Source organism: Nomascus leucogenys, chromosome 14 (assembly GCF_006542625.1).
Source record: "Nomascus leucogenys isolate Asia chromosome 14, Asia_NLE_v1, whole genome shotgun sequence".
NCBI classification, from domain to species: domain Eukaryota; kingdom Metazoa; phylum Chordata; class Mammalia; order Primates; family Hylobatidae; genus Nomascus; species Nomascus leucogenys.
In genome coordinates, this window is record NC_044394.1 from 53,856,907 (window position 1) to 53,877,280 (window position 20,374).

At 36.4% G+C, this 20,374-nt stretch overlaps 1 pseudogene; it reads right to left on the reverse strand.

The window, feature by feature from the left end:
• Positions 1–1,526: 1,526 nt before the first annotated feature.
• Positions 1,527–7,036, reverse strand: LOC101177546 (annotated as a pseudogene).
• Between the last annotated feature and the right edge of the window lie 13,338 nt (positions 7,037–20,374).

Consider the following 20,374-nt stretch of genomic DNA (forward strand, 5'->3'; position numbering starts at 1 on the left):
TCATAAAACAGCTTCCACTATTACCCCGGAGATCCCCTTCTGTAATATAGTAATTCTTGGCCACAGCAAAGCTACTTGATGAGTTTAGTATTGTTTTACATTTCCTCATATTCTCTACTGTTTCAGTACTACATTTATTTTATTGTACCATGTAATTATTTTCATTAATGTTTAAACTTTCAGTGACGTGTGCTTCTAATCCTGTCATGCTCTTACACACAGCTTAGACAAAGCCTATTTATTTGGTCTCTATAATTTATCCTTTAATCTTCATTTATAAATCAGTTGGTTCATCTTCTTTCCTGGTTATTCCAGTTCTTTGAACTCATTCCAGCTCTATCAGGAGAAAAGGACTTCCCTACTGAGAAATGTAGTTTGACCACAACTTTATCTTAGCAATGCACTGAATACTCATTTGTAATAGCTTTCACTTATTTTGCAAGGCAAAGCGACTCCTAAGAATAAGAAATATTTGTACTTTTTTTTAAAAAAAATTATTACCTCTTGTGAAAATGTGCTTCAGTAAAACGATTGGGCTACCAAAGGTTCGAGTTATTGAAAGGGTAGTTCCCACCTAGAACTGAAAATTGCTATTTATGTGCCAGTGAAAAATCAAAAGTAAAAGGTAAACAAAAATAATCAGTTCCCTATGACTACAAGTTTTAATTTTATGGTATCTGTTCTATGGAAGATTTCCTCCAAACATTTACTTCAAAGCTATTTTCCACAAAAAAAAAAATTTCTTCTAATATTTTTGTCAAAGATTCTAAGCACGTGGCCTACCAGTATATATTACCTTTGCATTGCTCCACAAACATATTTTGTTCAGGCAGTTTACATCATTTTTTTTATTCGAAATAGTATGGCTTCATAGCAAAGTGATTTGGAATTCAGGAGCCCTGAGCTTTCATATCTTCATTCTGTTTTTGTTTTGTCTTTTGGGAGTTTTGGCGGTAAATTGTTATTTTATACTGGTAAACAAATATACAACTTGGAATGGATTTGAGGCAAATTCTGCCATGAGCAGATTTTCTTTAAGTGCCTAAACAAAGTTTAAAAGCAAGCAACAATAAAGCAAAATGTTTCTGGTATAGGACCAGTAATATAAAAACAATAGTGTATGAGTACCTGGATAATACATCCCTTTTGCAATAGTGCAAGTTTTAGATACATATGGTTGACTGTCAATTGTGTACAGAGTTACAACTCCACACTTCTACAACCACATGCTGCAGTTTCTAAAGAAAACTAAAAAAAAAAAAAAGGCACAACCCAGATGTTCCCCCCTTTGACCAACTCCATCTAAGTTTAGCTGTGCAGAAGGGCTTAGATATATCTAGAGTAAGCCACAGGTAACGTGTTACTTGATCAATTTTCTAAAATAAGTTTTCAGAACAATGACAGTAAGGTAAGAAAAGAAAACATGGAGGAATGGAGTCCTAGTTACTATGCATGCATTTTTTTGACAGTAGGAAGAAACATTTTAGAGATAAATTATAAACAAAGAAAAAGGAAAATAAACAATTTTGAACAAGAAATGTAACATATTCTGTATAAGGTCTTCACTTTGCTGTCATCATTTGTACAAACTCTTCCTAGTTTACTTGACCATCACCATCAATACCTGCTTCCCTGATCATTTCATCAACCTTGTCATCTGTTAGCTTCTCTCGGGGGTTTGTCACCACATGGCGAAGTTCTGCTGCACTGATATAGCCATTGCCATCCTTATCAAACACAAGGAATGCTTCTCTAATTTCTTCTTCATTTTGTGTGTCTTTCATTTTTCTTGACATCGTTGTCAGAAATTCAGGAGAGTCCGTTGTTCTATTACCATCAGCATCTACTTCATTAATCATGTCTCGTAACTCTGCTTTCGTGGGATTCTACCCAAGAGACCTCATTATCGTTTCCAATTCCTTTGTTGTTATAGTTCCATCATTGTCTCTGTCAAATAGTGAAAAAGCTTCTTTGAATTCTGGAATCTGCTCTTCAGTCAGTTTGGTCTGCCATGCTGCAAGTGCTACTGGTTTCTGAGATGTGACCACACAACCACTCCCATATCTTCATTCTCACCAGTGAAATCTCTACCCTGGGGCAAGTCATTGGCCTTCTGTTCTCTTCAATGTGTTCATAACTAAAATGGAAATATACCCATTCTTCCTTTCTCAAGGAAATGCTGTCGGGAAAACATAAGACATCTTATCTACAAATAAATATACTTTAAAAAATATAAATATAGTATACTATAAAGTACATTTATAACATATATAAATATACTTTAAATATAATGACAGTTTTCTAATAGTCTAAAATAAGTCAATGACATTGAAATAAAATCCAGTTATATACAAAGGTCACTTACGTTACAATAGAGATAGTTGAGATTAGAATATTAGGAGAAAATAAAGATTAACACACATGTTCAGGTAGATTAACCTTCATGTTGTCATGGTGGATATTTATTAGGCTATAATCCTAGGGTGAAGTATCTCAAATTCATATCCTTTTACACAATCAAGAGCATAATTTTATATAACAAGATGAACACAAGGGGTTAAAATAATATGTCTTTGTCATGGTGAGCATTCCACTTCAAAGTTATAAATCTGCATCCATCCTAAGAACATGATTCCTTAGCTCAGAGAAGTCTCTCTGTCCATATCCAGTGGGGACACTTCGGCATGCTAAAGTGAGTCAGTGCTTTCAGGGTGACCCGTGAGACACACAGACAGCAAGTGAAATAACTGCCATTCTGAACCCACAAGCCTTCTTGAAAATGTGTTGTATTCTCTGAGCCCAATGTCTCCTATTTAAAGATAGTACACGCAAAATAGATTTTTGGTCTCATAATCACATGAGATAACACGTGTAACTCTTTAAATTTTTCTTTTAATTTATTTTTTAATTTTTATTATTATACTTTAGGTTTTAGGGTACATGTGCACAATGTGCAGGTTTGTTACATATGTATCCATGTGCCATGTTGTTTTGCTGCACCCATTAACTCGTCATTTAGCATAGACTGGATTAAGAAAATGTGGCACATATACACCATGGAATACTATGCAGCCATGAAAATGATGAGTTCATGTCCTTTGTAGGGACATGGATGAAACTGGAAAACATCATTCTCAGTAAACTATCACAAGGACAAAAAACACGTGTAACTCTTTACACATCATGTCTAGAACAGAATAAGTCTCAATACATAATGATAGTAAGAATCAACATCTTTTCTATAAAATATTGAAAAATAATAAACTAATAGGAAATATCATTTCTTATGGACAACTATGCAGCCATTAACATAGGAAATATTTTAATAGGATCAATATGTACTTCACACTAGTATAATTCTTGTAACTGTCCTTTAAAATCACTGACATCAACCACAGCTTGTCACTTTTTCTCTTGTTTAGTCCACTGCTAAGAGAGAATAGAACATTAATATTTTTATACTTTATATATTATTTTTTAACTCATAATTTCAAGCTTGCTTCTCAAAGGGTTAGAAACAAGTTAGAAACATAGGGGAATAAAATAAAGCAAAAGGAAGAAAAAAAAAAAGCCCAAGATATAGATAGGTCTGTACTTAATAGGAGAAGATAAAATGAAACCAGATGGAGATTTTATACCTCTATTTTTGTTTCACTTCATGAAGCAGATAACTTAAAACATGTTTTTCAACATTGGTCTCCTAATCTTCTCTGTCACCTTCCACCAAAATGTTAGGCTGGCAAAGGTTCTATGTGTACCTCCTCCTTTATCACCCTTTGCTTTAGAGAAACATATGCTTTTATGACCAAGCTCTGAAATGATCACTGAAAGAAGCTGGGTAAATATTTTCAAGATAAGCCTGGAGATCTTACTGTCTCTAAATCATCAACAGACAAAAGGGAGAGAGAGAGAGTTTCCTATTCAAACATGTTGCTCAAGAGCTAATGGGAGTATTATTATGATTGATAGGCCAGAATCTTTGTCTTTGGGGAAAGTAGCAGAACACTTAATGGGATAGGAACTGACCAATATTTACACTGGAGGTGAAGCCACATTTTATTTCATCTGGGGTCAAATATTACTGAATGTGAAATACATTCCTCAGATGAATGTTGCCCTCTCTTCACCCCAGCCAGGATGTCTGAGATTCCCATGAACTCTTGCAATCAATCTCCATTTGTAATACTCCCAAGATTCAAAGTTTAGCAACTAAGGAGGATTACACAGCTGCTTCATTCTAAGGTGGGTGGATACCAAACTATAAGTAAATAAAGCTTATTACTCAAACTCTAAAAGCAGTGAATGTTCTAAGTCGCGTCCCAACCACACGAGTGCACGATGCCTATTAAAGTAAAATGGTCACTTCATAAATCAAGATATTGGGCTGAATATTTCAGACTTAACATAATAGCAATATGATTCTGCCAGTAATAGTTGTGACTGAATTAAAAAAAATAAAGTGTTGTTTTTACAACTATTTTAGCTATTAAGTAGGAGATGATTTTATTTTACTTTCATATTCTGATATTTAAAACAGAAGTTTCAGATCGATAACACTGTCAGCACCTTCTTTTCTTATCTGGTTTGTGACATGTTTAGTACATTAATGTGAAAAGAACCAGGCAATCCTTGAGAAACCAACACAGCACATGGATACATATGTAACAAACCTGCACATTGTGCACATGTACCCTACAATCTAAAGTATAATAATAAAATTTAAAAAAATAAAATAAAATAAACGGAAAGAGCTTTCTATTCAGGGCTTGCTTTGGAAGACCCCTCAAGGCTAAATCCTTACTTTCAGTTTGAGAATCAGTCACTGTAAGTAAAGGAATGGAAGCTTCCTCAGGCTAATGATGCTATCATATTTACACCAGGATTGAAGATCAGCACCAAAGTGTCCTCTATTCTCCTTTCAGCCTCAGCTTCTTTGCTTCCCATTTTTAAAAAAACCACTCCAATCAGGGTTTTGTTTTTGCAGTTCCACCCAAACTGCTCTTATCATTGTCATCCATGACTTCTGTACTATATGCTGTGGCCAATTATTTTATTTGATACAGTTGATCACTTCCTTCCCCTGGATTTCCAGGACATTATATTCACATAGTTTTATCTTTCTGGGATTTTCCAGTGGTGTTTGCCTATTCCTCCTCATCTTCCCAACCTGTAAATATAGGCAAGCTCAGGGGATCAGATTTTGGACTTCTTTTCTGTCTACACTCACTCACTTAGAAATGCTGATGACACATAAATGTATACCCCAGCCAAGATTTCCCCGTAGAGATCTCAACTCATACTTCCAGCTACCTATCTGAAGTCTTCACCGAGACACATAATGGGAGTCTCAAAAATGTCTAGAATTGCTCAAGACTTAAATGTAAAACCCAAAACCATAAAAACCCTAGAAGGAAACCTAAGAAATACAATTCAGGACATAGGCATGGGCAAAGACCTGATGATGGAAACACCAAAAGCAATTTCAACAAAAGCCAAAATGGACAAGTAGATCTAATTAAACTAAAGAGCTTCTCCACAGCAAAAGAAACTAGCATCAGAGTGAACAGGCAACCTAAAGAATGGGAGAAAAATTTTGCAATCTATCCATCTGACAAAGGTCTAATATCCAGAATCTACAAGGAACTTAAACAAATTTACAAGAAAAAAAACATCAAAAAGTGGGTGAAGGATATGAACAGACACTTCTCAAAAGAAGACATTTATGCAGCCAACAAGCACACGAAAAAAAGCGCATCATCACTGGTCATTAGAGAAATGCAAATCAAAACCATGACGAGATACCATCTCATGCCAGTCAGAATGGCAATTATTAAAATGTCAGGAAACAATAGATGCTGGTGAGGCTGTGGAGAAATAGGAACGCTTTTACACTGTAGGTGGGAATGTAAATTAATTCAACCATTGTGGAAGACAGCGTGACAATTCCTCAGGGATCTAGAACCAGAAATACCATCTGACCCAGCAATCCCATTACTGGGTATTTACCCAAAGGAATATAAATCATTCTGCTAGAAAGACATAAGCACATATACGTTTATTGCAGCAATATTGACAATAGCAATGACATGAAACCAACCCAAATGCCCATCAATGATAGACTGGATACAGAAATATGGTACATATACACCATGGAATACTATGCAGTCATAAAAGAGAATGAGATCATGTCTTTTGCAGGGACATGGACGAAGCTGGAAGCCATCATCCTCAGCAAACTAACACAGGAACAGAAAACCAAACACTGCAATTCTTACTCATAAGTGGGACTTGAACAGTGAAAACACATGGGCACAGGGGGAGGGGAAAAAAACACACCGGGCCTGTCGGGGGGGTAGGGGCAAGGGGAGCGAGAGCATTAGGACAAATATTTAATGCATACAGGGCTTAAAATCTAGATGATGGTTTGACAGATGCAGCAAACCACCATGGTACAGCTATACCTATGTAACAAACCTGCACATTCTGCACATGTATCCTAGAACTTAAAGTAAAATTTTAAAAAAAGAATGTCTAGAAACTTCTGATGTTGTATTCAAAATCTTTCCTACTTCAGTTAATGACAAGTCTCCCTTCGCTTTCATCTAAATATCATGGACTCATTCTTGACTCCTCTCTTTATCCTATATCTCATGTCTAATGGCAAATATTGTTGGCTCCAACTACAAAATGTTCCACTGACTCTGAGTGCTTTTGACCATCTCCGTGGTCATCACTGTGGCCATTGACAACTATCTTTCTGGTTTCTGCAAGAGGCTACTCTTTCTGATCTCCCTACTTCCTCTGTTTCTACTTTACAGACTTCTCCAAACTGCAGCCAAAAACATCTTGAAAAAAATATGTTTGACTGTGTAATTCCATATTAATACGTTGGTTTATGCTCTTGTTTTTCCATCCCATGAAACTTTATGATCTCGTGGAACTTAGATATTCATATAGGTGACTCAACTATAGTCTCAAAGTCCACTGACTTTTTAATATTCTAAGTTCCTCCCTTCTTCAAAACACTCACCTTCATCACAGCATCTTGTGATGCTTCACTTGAAATAGTCTTATTAACTCTGATTCTTTAAACTCCAATACTATTCTTCTTAATTAACAACATTCAACTTTCATTCAACAAACATTTTTTTAAATATTAACTATCTTAACCCTTGGAGATACAACAACGTGCCTAAAAGGTAAGTCTCTGCTTTCATGGAGCAAATTTCCCAGTGGAGGGAGAGACAGCTATCCAAAATAATATCTTTGCAAAACTGTATAATTACAAACTGAGATAAGTAAGAAGAGAGTAAAATATAGGGTGCTATGAAAACTTGCAGCAGGATAACTAAACATAGTCTGGAGTGTAAGGGAAGAATTCCAGATTAAGTCATGTATTACGGTTCTCTAGAGGGACAGAACTAATGAAATATATATATATATATATCCCTATATAAATACATATATATATCCCTATATAAATACATATATATATCCCTATATATATACACATATATATCCCTATATATACACATATATATATCCCTATATATACACATATATATATCCCTATATATATACATATATATATCCCTATATATATATACATATATATATATGGAGTTTATTAAGTATTAACTCACACGATCAAAAGATCCCACAAGAGACCATCTGTAGGCTGAGGAGCAAGGAGAGTCAGTCCAAGTTCCAAAACTGAAGAACTTGGAGTCTGATGTTCAAGGGCAGGAAGAATCCAGCATGGGAGAAGGATGTAGGCTGGGAGGCTAGGCCAGTCTCTCTTTTCACATTTTTCTGCCTGCTTATATTCTAGTTGTGCTGACAGCTGATTAGATTGTGCCCACCCAAGTTAATGGTGGGTTTGACTTTCCCAGCCCACTGACTCAAACGTTATGGGTCTACCTTTCCCAGCCCACTGACTCAAATGTTAATCTCTTTTGGCAGCACCCTCACAGAAACACCCAGGATCAATTCTTTGTATCCTTCAGTTCAATCAAGTTGACATTCAATATTGACTATCACAAGTTATTATTGAATTGAATGCAGGACGAGTAAGAGTTAACTAGATAAAAATTATTTGCAGGGAAGAGGGTATCCTCACTCAGAGAACAATGTTGATGAAACCTCTGTCTTCTGGAACATCATGGTCACCAAGAATGGGAAGAGAATCTGGAAACCGTGCAGGAGCACTTGAGGCTTCCTTTGACAGTTCCATAGGTTAATATTTTCCTTTAGGCTGATGAACTTCACTTCTCTTATAAATCAGTTCTGCGGACAATGAATTCTACCAGCTTTTCATGCCTAGAAAATCTTTATTTTTGTCTTCATTTTTGAAGAATTCATTTTACTAGATATAGGAATCTATGTTGATAGATATTTTTGTTTTTTGTTGTTCTTCTAACACCTGAAAGATGACATGTCTTTTTCTCCTGGCTATCATTGTTTCTGTTGAGAAATCAACAGTCTTTCTTACTATTGTTGTCCTGTATATAATGTGTCTTCTTCCTCTTACTGAATGCCTTTAAGGTTTGTCTTCCACAGCTTCTTTTTTTTTTTTTTAAGAAATTTGTTTATGATGGGCATTGCTGTGGTTTTACTTCTGTTTATTCCATGTGGGGAAAGTTGTTGCTTTCCTGAATCTGCTAGTTTATATATTTTTAGCAAATTTGGAAATATTTTCATTGCTATTTCATCAAGTACCTTTTCAGCCCTAAATATCTCTTTCTGGTACTCTGATTATATGTACATTGGGTTATTTGATATTGATTATTTTGATATTGTCATATGGGTCACTGAGCCACGGTTCAGTGTTTTTGCCAGGTATAGATATAGATATAAATATAGATATTTCTCTTTGTACTTTCGTCTGGATAGTTTTTATTTTTCTAAAGTTTACCGATTTTTTTAATAGGGCAATTTTTATTATGTAAAAACTAAACCAAGGAAAACAAAAGCAAAGCAAAACTCTGATGTACTTCTGGAATCATAAAATTCAGTCACTAATTCAACTAATTCTTTCACATTTTATTCCAACCATATGTATTATCCCTTAGAAAAAAATCCTTCCCTGAAATGTAAGCCCACATATATTTGGTTTAAATGTTACTCTACAAATTTGGGAGCGGGATAAATATCATAGTACTTTAGTTTTTTGGTTTGTTTGTTTACTTTTTTCTCAATATGTTCATTATAAAAATTTAGAAGATAGAGAAGGGCAAATAAATTGCAATCTAATTACAAAGAAACTATCCACTTAGAACATTTTATTTAAATATAAATAATATAAAATTTATCATTTTAATCATTTTTAAGTGTAAAGCTCTATGTCATTAAGTATATTCATAATGTTATACAAATATTATCACTATCCACCTTCAAAACTTTTCATCATTTACAATTGAAACTCCAATGTCATTAAACGTTAACTTCCTATTGTCCCCTCTCCCCAGTGCCTGGACACCACCATTTCACTTTCTGTCTCCATGAATTTGACAAGTCTCCATAGCTCATTTAGGTGGAATTATTCAATATTTATACTTTTGTGACTGATTTATTTCACTTAGCATAATGTTTTCAAAGTTTATCCATGCTGTAAATATGTTAGAATTTCATTCCTTTTTAAGGCTGAATAATATTCCATTATATGTATATACCACATTTTGTTTATCCATTCATCCACTGATGAACTCTTTGGTTGCTTCCACCTTTTGGCTATTATGAATAATGTCACAATAAACACATGTGTGCAAATATCTGTTCAAGTCCATGCTTTTGTTTCTTTTTAGTATATACTCAGAAATTACCGGATTATGTGATGTAATTCTACATTTAAATTTTTGAGAAATCAAGCTTACTTATCTTTTTTTCTGCAGTTTCTAAGCAAGTGTGCAATATACTGAATTTTTCACTCCAATATCATATTTTGAAGTTCTAAAGGTTTCATGTTTCTTTTTTTATAATTTCCATTTTATCGATTGTCTCATTTTTCCTACATTGCTGTTATATTTACTTTAAAATTATTTAGCATATCTATAATTGTACTTTTAAAGAATTTGAATTTTAGTTTTACTGTCTAACTTCTGAATCTGTTTATATTTACTGACTTCTTTTTCTTTGTTAGCGTCACATTTACTTGCTTTATTGCAGATTTCATTATTTTGGTTATGGTGTTTCTTGCTGTGGTTTTCCTTTTGTTTATCCTGCCTGGGTCGTATTGAGCTTGTAGGACCTGTTAGTTTATATTTTTAAACAAATTTACCATTAATAAATGATGGACATATGGATGTCAAGTTATTGAGTGTTTGGATTTTGTTCACTCTTTCTTGAATTTTGTTCTGGAGGAGGAGTTAGCTTACGTGCACATCGGTGTGATTCTTTAAAGATTTGCTTTTAAGCTTTGTTAGGGTTCATCTAGAGGTGCCCTTTTCCTAACGAGTGAACTTGCTGGCACATCTACTGAATGTTTATGCTCTTCGACAAGATGTTTCACTCTAGCTAGTAGAAAATTAAAGATCTCATAGCCTTGTCCAAGATTTGACCATTACAGCTTACAGCTCCCCAGGATCTTTTCTTTACTCAGTAAGTTATTTTTTGCCTAGACTTTTGGAGTATCTTCCTACATGTGTGAACTTACTATTCAGCCAAGTACTCGATAGGATGCCTGTGAATATTTTAGGAGCTCCTTCACTACACAGTTCTTTCTTTCTACAGCTGTGCCCCACGAATTCCAGCTGCACCCCTAGCCCTGAACTCCATCCCTCTTTAAGCAAGCCCTTTGTTTTCTGATGGGCTTCTCCTTCTTGCACTGCACTGCAGAAAATGCCTTCGGGCAGAAAGCTGGGGCAACCCTGGTGGTCATCATTTCCCTTCTCTCAGGGTTCACAGAACGGCTTTACATGATCTAGCATCTATAATTTCTATAATCCAGCATCTATACCAATCAGATTACATACAACATCTGTAACAATTTTACAGATTTTGGTCTGGTTTTATGGTTGTTTGCAAGGGGAGATTGAATGCAGTGCAGTTACTCCATCATGACCAGAAGGTGGAATCTCTCGTTTCTGTTTTCATTCTCGGTTTCTATTGTTAGTTTTATAATTCTACTCTCATCTTAAATGTTCTGCAGTGGATTATTTTTGGCTTTCTCCTCATTTGATTCACTCTCTGGAATGATCTCATCTGCTCCCATGGCCTCAATTTTCGTTAATATTCTAAGGGCCCCTTAAATCTATATCTTCTGGCAAGCTTCTCTTGCCTATTCATGATAATCAATCTCCCATTGGACCTTATTATTTAGAAGTCCTAAGACATCTCCAAGTCTGCATCCAAAACTGAATTCATCATCTCTTTCCTTAGATGGGCTTTCTTCCTGTATTTTTATTGTGGTGAAGAGAGACACACCATCCATCAGACACAAAACGAAAAACCTGGGGTTTATTCAAGCCTTCTGTTTCTAAGTTCTTACATCTAATAAGTTACTGATATGGTTTGGCTGTGTCCCCACCCAAATCTCATCTTGAATTGTAGCTCCCACAATTCTCACGTGTCATGGGAGGGACCTGGTGGGAGGTAATTGAATCATTGGGGTGGGTATTTCCCATGCTGTTCTTGTGACAGTGAATAAGTCTCACAAGATCTGATGGTTTTATAAGGGGAGTTCCCCTGCACAAGCTTTCTCTTGCCTACCACCATGATTGTGAGACCTCTCCAGCCATGTGGAACTGTGAGTCAATTAAACCTCTTTCCTTTATAAATCACCTAGTGTCGGGTATGTCTTCAGTAGCAGCATGAGAACAAATTAATACAGTTACCGACTCCTATAGATTCTACTTATTTAATATTCTGCAAAATCACTTCCTGCTCTCTATCCTCACTGCACTATCAACCTGGATCCGCCTAACTTATCCCATGAGTCACTGCATTGTTCTACAACTTTACTCTTATAGAACATTCTCTAAGTTCCAGGCACTGTTCTAAGCAATTTTGCATATATTCACTCTTCTAATTCTTATAAATCTTTACAGCATTAGTACTCTTATTATTACAGAAAAAAAGAACCAGGACACAGAGAGAACTTCTGCAAGAATTGCACAGCTATTATTTAGAACAGCCAGGATAGGCAGTCTTTTCCCCAGATCTTAACTGCTGGGATATACTGCTTCTCAAGCTGTTTTTGTTACTTTGCGTGTGTGTGTGTGTGTGTGTGTGTGTGTGTGTGTGTGTGTGTTTGCCTTCATTCAATTCATTCTTCACACTGACTTTTCTGAAGTGTGAGTATGATCATTCTTCTCCAATTATAATATTTCACTATATTCTCATTTTCAAGGTAAAATATAAACACTAAATCTTTTATGTACTCTACTTAACCAGGAACAGGAATATCTTCCCTTTCTGTCCATTTCTCTTCACTCTAATCTCTTTTCATGACGAAGCCACAGTTCGGATATTTAGAGGAAGTATTTCCTCACATCTCCTTTAGCCATGTGTGGGTTTTGAGCTCACATTTCATGTTCCCTAATCCTGAAGGTTTACTGATACTTTACTATTTATCATATTACTTAAATAATCTGCCATACCTTACACTGTCAAAGACCAGGGATGGGTCTTTTACCCTTGTGTTTTGTTCCCAAATCTAGCAGAGTTGTTGAAACATTGTAAGTGCCATTGTAACTTGCCATTAAAGTGAATGAATGACTGAATTAATAGAACAATGCATATAACCAGCTGCACTCATCCTAACTCAAACTTCTCTAAAGACTTAATGTTGCCACTACGTGAAGTGCTAGGCACAGTGAATGGATATTCCTTTTAACGAAAAGATGAGTCATCTTCAGTTGAATTGCTTCTAGATTTCCAAATGCCAGCGTCTTGACGCTCCCTGTAGTTGATTAGTATTACATCATTAGTTTTTCTCGGAAAAGCATCTGTAATGATGGAATACTTAAGAGTAACAATTAGGTTTTCTAGTAGAGAATCCTCTTTAAAAATGGAGGAAAAGGAGGTGGCAGAGGTGGTTTGAAAGGCAGAGGTCACAAGTTGATTTATCTTTGTTTAGAGTGAAGTTTGGGAAGCAGCCACTAAAGTTCTTCTATTAACATGTGCATTATCAGGCCGGGTGCAGTGGCTCAAACCTGTAATCCCAGCACTTTGGGAAGCAGAGGCAGGAGGATCACCTAAGGTCAGGAGTTCGAGACCAGCCTGACCAACATGTGAAACCCCGTCTCTACTAAAAATTCAAAATTAGCTGGGTGTGGTGGTGCATGCCTGTAATCCCAGCTACTCGGGAGGCTGAGGCAGGAGAATCACTTGAACCCAGGAGGCAGAGGTTGCGTGAGCCAAGATCGCACCACGATTGGACTCCAGCCTGGGCAACAAGAGTGAAACTCTGTCAAAAAAAAAAAAAAAAAAAAAAAACAAGCGCATTATCTATCTTCATCAGTCTAAAAAACAAAACAAACAAACAAAAACCCTGGGTGCACAATTCTAAGTCATGGTCTAAAATCCTTAGATAAAACATGAAGCAGGGTAGACTAGTTTCACAAATCTTTCCCTTTTGACACCTTATCTACACTCTTTCCTATCACCCCACCACTTAACCCCTGGAGTGCGGCATCCCCCTTCTCTGTTTGTATCCATGTATGCAGAAAAGTTCAGGAACCCATCTAGCTAAAGAATTAGTAAACTTAAATGTTTTGTGAATCTTATTTTCTCCCTAGCAGGTAAGATAAGATTCAAGACTATAAATTCTATGAGGCATCATGTTTCTGCAAGGGAAATTCAGCCAACAGGCAACCAAAAGAAGTTGTTTCTGCTTACCTTTCTTACATACCTACATTTCTTTCACATACTCCTTTTAAAGTATACTTCCTTAAAAAAATGAGAGAATAACTATCTCTGCTAGAAATTGCCCTGATAAATCCTCTTTTTTAAAAGGTATCTATTACCAACGATTTCCTACCATTTATAATAATTTGTTATTAACCTTGTGATTTTATTGGGTATGACACCAGCTATATGGGGCAGATAAATGGATTTTGTTTGCCAACCCCTGTAGTTCAATGTAATTTATTTACAGAGCTGATTTCCCCCTAAAATCTTGATGATTTCCCCTCTGTCTCCAATAACAAGCCACAAAGGAGTCTTTGCTAACATCCTGTCCATGGCTGGATTCAACACATTGACTTTTGCTCTTTCCCATCTTTTGTGGACATAGTAAAATACACAATCAGTCAATATCCACAGGAGAGGCTTCATATAGATAATTTTGAAAAAGAAGTTTGGGCCAGCAGCAAGCCAAGCCAAATGGCTGTAAATTCACTCAGCATCCTATATGGCATCAGTCTCAATTCCACACCTCCTAGTGAAAGTCAAGTGAAATGCACTAAATCATGTAGCCATATCTTTACTCACACTTAGATCCAATCTTCTTGATATATGATGGTCTCTCTTTGTCTCTATGGCGCTGTCTCTCTGCTTCTCTCTCTCTCCCTCTCTGTTTCTCTTTCTCTGTCTCTGTGTATGTGTAGTTGTGTCTGTCTTTCTCTCTCTCTCTTTCTCATCTGTGTCTCTCTCTCTTTCTCATGTGTACACACACACACACACACACACACATACACTCACTCATCATTGTCTCCTTCTCATTCCTTCCACAATACACAAGGTTGCATGTTAGATCTGCCATTTGGCAATGTGCTATACTCCTTTACCTTTTCCTCCTTTTCTAAGCTTGCTAGTGATTGTGAAATGATTACAGTTATGAAACTTTAATTATCATAAACCTCATCCAAAAAAAGTGAAACAATGTGTGACATGTTACTATCCCTCTAAATTAAGGTTACATAAACATAGCTTCTATTAATTTTACAGACCTTATCTCTGCTTTTAGAGTGAATTATTTTGCTTTCTTATAGATTTATAAAGAACCTGACAAATAAATACAAGTGTGTAAAATATGCTTTTATTTCTTCTTTCTGACACTGGACAAATGGTTATTTCATAGAGTGGTTATGTCTTCTCTGATATTTTTAGTGTAATAATTATCTGAGGGAATATACTTACTAGCTTTAATGAAGAGACAGTTGCTAAATCAAAGGATTTCTACTCTTTATTTGTCCTGCTAAAAGAGCTTTCCCCAGTAGTGGTAGAAAAGGCATTCATGTTTTAGAAAAATACTCAGGATTCTCTCTCATCTGCTCCAAAGAGGAAGAATAGGCATTTATCTAGTATCCTTTTTCCAATTCATTTCTATTTTATTTTCAGAGCTTCTATGAGCAATTCAGAGCTACTTCGGTCAGTATTCTAAAACCAGACAAACCCAGACCAGCCTGGGAAACATGGCAAAACCCCATCTACACCAAAAATACAAACATTTAGCTGGGCATGGTGGTGCACACCTTGGTCCCAATTACTCAGGAGGCTGAGGTGGGAGGAATGCATGAGACTGGGAGGTGGAGGCTGCAGTGAGCAGAGATTGCACCACTGCACTCCAACCTGGGTGAAAGAGTAAGACCCTATCTCAAAAAACAAAACTATAAAATGTTATATTTTAAATAATTGTGCATGTGTGTGTGTGTGCCTCAAACAGAAGCTTTTGATCTGAAGAGCAGATGTGTCTTCATGTACATATATGCTCATTGTGCCAAAAGTCAGGAGATCTGAGTTCTACTGGGAGCTCTGCTACTTTTTTATGTGTGATTCTGAAAAAAAAAATCCCTTAAATTTCATTTGATGCAGTGTCTCCTCTCTGAAGTGAGGGGGTGGAACTCTTGCTTTCTTTCATTCCCAAGCTCTTTTATACACAACCCTTCCCTGGTTTGACAAGTGTTGGCATATGATATGTTTAAGGCACAGATATCATGTGCTATCCTTTAGTATATAATGTAGAAATATGATGTCTTAAGCCCTGCTCAGTTTATTGTGTTAAGTCCTTAAAACAAAGTTTATCCAGACTCACCTTACTCCTTCTATTTGAACCCAAAATTATAGGATTCTAAGGCTGCGGAGTTAACTTACTCCTAGCCCTCATTTTGGTCACAAGGTGTAATCTAATCCTCCCAAACTGTGGAATACTGAAAATCACACAAGAGCTGAAAAATGCCAAAACAAACATGTTTTTAACAGATTCAGGGAAAGCAGAAATACAGTGGTGTTTTCCCCAGGAAATTATCTGCACTGTCCAAACCCAGTTACAGCAGGTTTTTTCTGGCCTGGCCTTTTGACCATCAAATGGAACTACTTTGCTCCAGAGAGAATTCTGCAGCGGCCAGCGGGGAGGCTGGGACACATGCAGTGCCCCTTCTGATTCTCCTTGCTGGGATCTGAGCTCAAGCAATGCTGCAAATTCACTCCGATTCCCCCATCCAAAGAGTTTCTTAAATGATATTTCCTAGACCACTCCAGCAGTTTATAATCTGTTGTTTTAACAACCGCATCTCCCTTTCCCAGGGTCAAGTGCCTGGTCATAAGGGGAAAATGCCAACATCATTTATTTTATTCCCTGGTTCACTCCTGAGTCACACTGGTGAATGAGTTGGAAATGATTTGGTGCCTAAATAACCATGACTGTTTATATGTGAAGATGTCATCCACGCAGTGGACAAACCTCAGTCAGAAGATTATTTTCCATGTGCTTATGTAAGTGCGGAGCACATATTTGAAAAATTATTTTGAAAAAACATTTGAATGGAAACATATATATTTAATATTAATATTAATATTTAATATTAGTATTTAATATTTAATTATATATATATATAAAATAAAGATGACAATGAATACTTGGTTCAGCACATGTATTATTTATTCTGTGGATAGTCCAGAGAACACTTTCAAATGCTGCTTGCTGGCTGGGCACGGTGGCTCAGGCCTGTAATCCCAGCACTTTGGGAGGCCGAAGTGGGCAGATCACTTGATGCCAGAAGTTCGAGACCAGCCTGGCCAACGTGATGAAACCCCAGCTCTACTAAAAATACAAAAATTAGCTGGGCATGGTGGCACGAGCCTGTAGTCCCAGCTACTTGGGAGGCTGAGGTGGGAGGATCACTTGAACCCTGGAGGTGGAGGTTGTAGTAAGCTGAGATCCCACGACTGCACTCCAGCCTGGGCGACAGAGTGAGTCTCTATCTCAAAAAAAATAAATGCTGCTTGCCTTCTGCCCACTTCTCTGATTTTTGAACGCCACTTTTTCCTCCTCTCTGTCCCTCACCAAGCCTCTCCTGTCACACTCTATAGCTGGTACATGCTTGGAGAATGCAAATTCACTTCAATATTAACATAATTTGGAAGGCAAACCCAACACCAAAGCATATGTGCTTTATAAGCATGAACAACTTTTGAATTTTCTCCTGTTTGAAATTTTCTTCATCAACGTTCCTCTCTACTTATAACAGGTAAACAATGGTTGATGTGGATAAGTGTGTGCATACACGTGTGTGCATGAAGACAAATTGCATTGTTTAAGATGGCTGTACTGGAAAAGTAACATTTAATACTAGAGTAAACATTTAAACCTATTTACTAAAACTAGATGTGAAAACATATCTTCCAAGGGAAGTTACTCTCTTTTCCCAACCATTCTACCCAAAAAGATGTCCCAGAGATATTGTCAAAAAAATGATCAGATGAGCCAATAATTGTCCACATGAATGGTTGAATAAATTCTGTAGCAGCTGATGAGAGATAATGTTGGTTTTTACCATGCTCTAGAATATGCCTACCTGTGCGTGTTTTAATTATGAAAGCTAATATCCCAAGGAAATTTCATCTATGAGATGAAATTTTTAGGCAATTGAACTTGTTCTTGCTGTTTAGGATATGGAAATTAGGGAAAGTCAGGCAACCTACTAAGTTTCCTTCTGTTTACAGAAGAGGGGAAGGTGATGAATTGGGACTGTGTGAAACTTTCTTTGAACACGTGCAAAAATGTATCTGAAGTGGGAAATTGAAGAACCTAGACTGATACTAAATGTAATACATTCATTTCAATGCAGTTGCATCATTGGGAATCTAATTAATCAAAAGAAGTGCACTGAACATTTGATTAAGGGATAAAGGCATGTGCCTAGAGTGGTCCCACCTTGGTTTTTTGTTTCTTTCAATTCTTTGATATCCTTTTCAAGACATCATTCAGCCCTGACCTGGGCGACCAAACCATATGAGAGCCTGCACTTTCTAATCATATGATTCTAGAACATTAATGGTAACATTCTTAGAAAACATACATTGATATTGTGATTGCAATAGGATCTTGAGCTCAGCAGCCTGTGTTTTTTGGTTTTCTTTGTTTTGTTTTGTTTTCCTGCATACACTTCTGTAATATCAACTGTAAAAATCAACACACTTTGTACTTGCCAAATGGGAAGTTATCAAGACAGAAACTGGCATGCTTTTCTGCAGCAAAATACCTTATTCAGACTCAGCTCCGCCACTAAACTAGCCAGGCAGGCTTTCTTCTGGCAGACTCTCAGAAATATCAGTATTCCTTTCTCTCTTTGCTCTCTCAGAACTTCCACTCCCAGGAAGGAAATAACCACACTATTTGCAAAAGGTTAAGATGTTCATTTTACTATGTAAAAGATGTCTCCATGCCATAATTATCATTGTAAAAGAAGTGTATAATAAGAATAATTTCCTGTTTGTCCCATCAATTGAGCTTTTCATGTTCTTTGATAAGTAGAGTGAAGATTTTGCTGAAAAGAAAATGATGTTAATATTAGAGGTTACCAGGAGTGAGACTTGTTTTATTTTAATGCTGTTTATTTTACTTTATCTCTTTCCAATTCTGGCAAGGAAATGAGAAATTGTTGTCTTAAAAATTCAATGTCATGACATTTCAGCTCCATTGGTTTTTGGTAAATAACTTGTTGCTGAAGAGAGAGGTTGCTGGAAGACTCTCGGAGTCAGTTCCATTTTAACCAAGAACTGCTAGCCTTGATGTGGGTTGGATCATTTTTGAGTCTGAGGCCAAATGCCTTCTTGGTTCCTTTTGAAAAAATACTGACTTAAGGGGACTGATATTGTGTCATCACTATTCAACAGCTTAAAATAAATGGTTAAGAATCTGGAAGTGTGGTTGAGGGTTGCCTGTGCTGGCACTGTGTAAAAGAAGGGGCTGTATTTAATTTGTATACTTGAATTAAAATGAGATCAAGGATTCTCCAAAGTGTAACCAAACAGAATTGCCTACAGTCTTGTTTTGATAACTAAATGATAGATGATTTCTGTTATTGTGTTTGCCACATACTTAATAATACTAATAAATTGTGTGCATTTTGGAAATTTCTTTTGGATTAGGACAATGGAAAGCTCTACATCTTGCTGCTAATGATCAGCCTCTAAAAATTCAGAGAGAGGAAGGATCACAATCCATGCGTAGTGTATACAATGTATACAACAGTGCAAAGATGAACTACAAACACCACTCAAGATAAATTATTATGTTTCCACACTGATCCATGCACTGGTCATTATACATCTGAACTCCTAAAGTAGTGTCATAATCAAGGGGTAATTCTTGAAGATAAATATGGTGTCACCAACCTCAAAAGTGGAATGACCACACAGAGGACTAACTTCTGATTAACTTGAGGAGGCAATTTTTTTTTTTTTTTTTTTTTGTTGAGACGGAGTCTCTGTGGCCAGGCTGGACTGCAGTGGTGAGATCTCGGCTCACTGCAACTTCTGACTCCCTGGTTCTAGCGATTCTCCTGCCTCAGCCTACCGAGTAGCTGGGATTACAGGCATGCGCCACCACGCCCAGTTAATTTTTGTATTTTTAGTAGAGACGGAGTTTCACCATGTTGGCCAGGATGGTCTCGATCTCCTGACCTCATGATCCACCCGCCTCATCCTCCCAAAGTGGTAGGATTACAGGCTTAAGCCACTGTGCCTGGCCTAGGAGGCAAATTTTTACCATCCAACCTGGGCTTAACTCTACCCAGTGGCCAACTTTTTAAGTCCAGCAGAGAATGATTGATTAAACTTTATAGAGTTTGGAATTTTATAAGAAAATAAACAGGGACCAAGTAAAAGCATACTAATGACTTAAATTTTCTTCACATTTGAAAAAAACAAAGCAATATCTGTAAGCCTCTTTAGTGACAATGTTTTATATGAGAGAGAATAATATAATTATATATATTATAATAATATAATCATATATATATATTCCCCAGCTTAAAAAGTATGCATAAAACGCATTCATTATAGTGATCATATTAAACAATTATAGTTGCTTCATCAGACAGTCAAAAGAACAGATTACTCCCCTTTGTTTCTGAAAAGTTATGTGCCATTATTCTTAGCGATTCTAATAAATTAGACATACGTCAAACTCAGTTTGAGGCAGGTATATGTA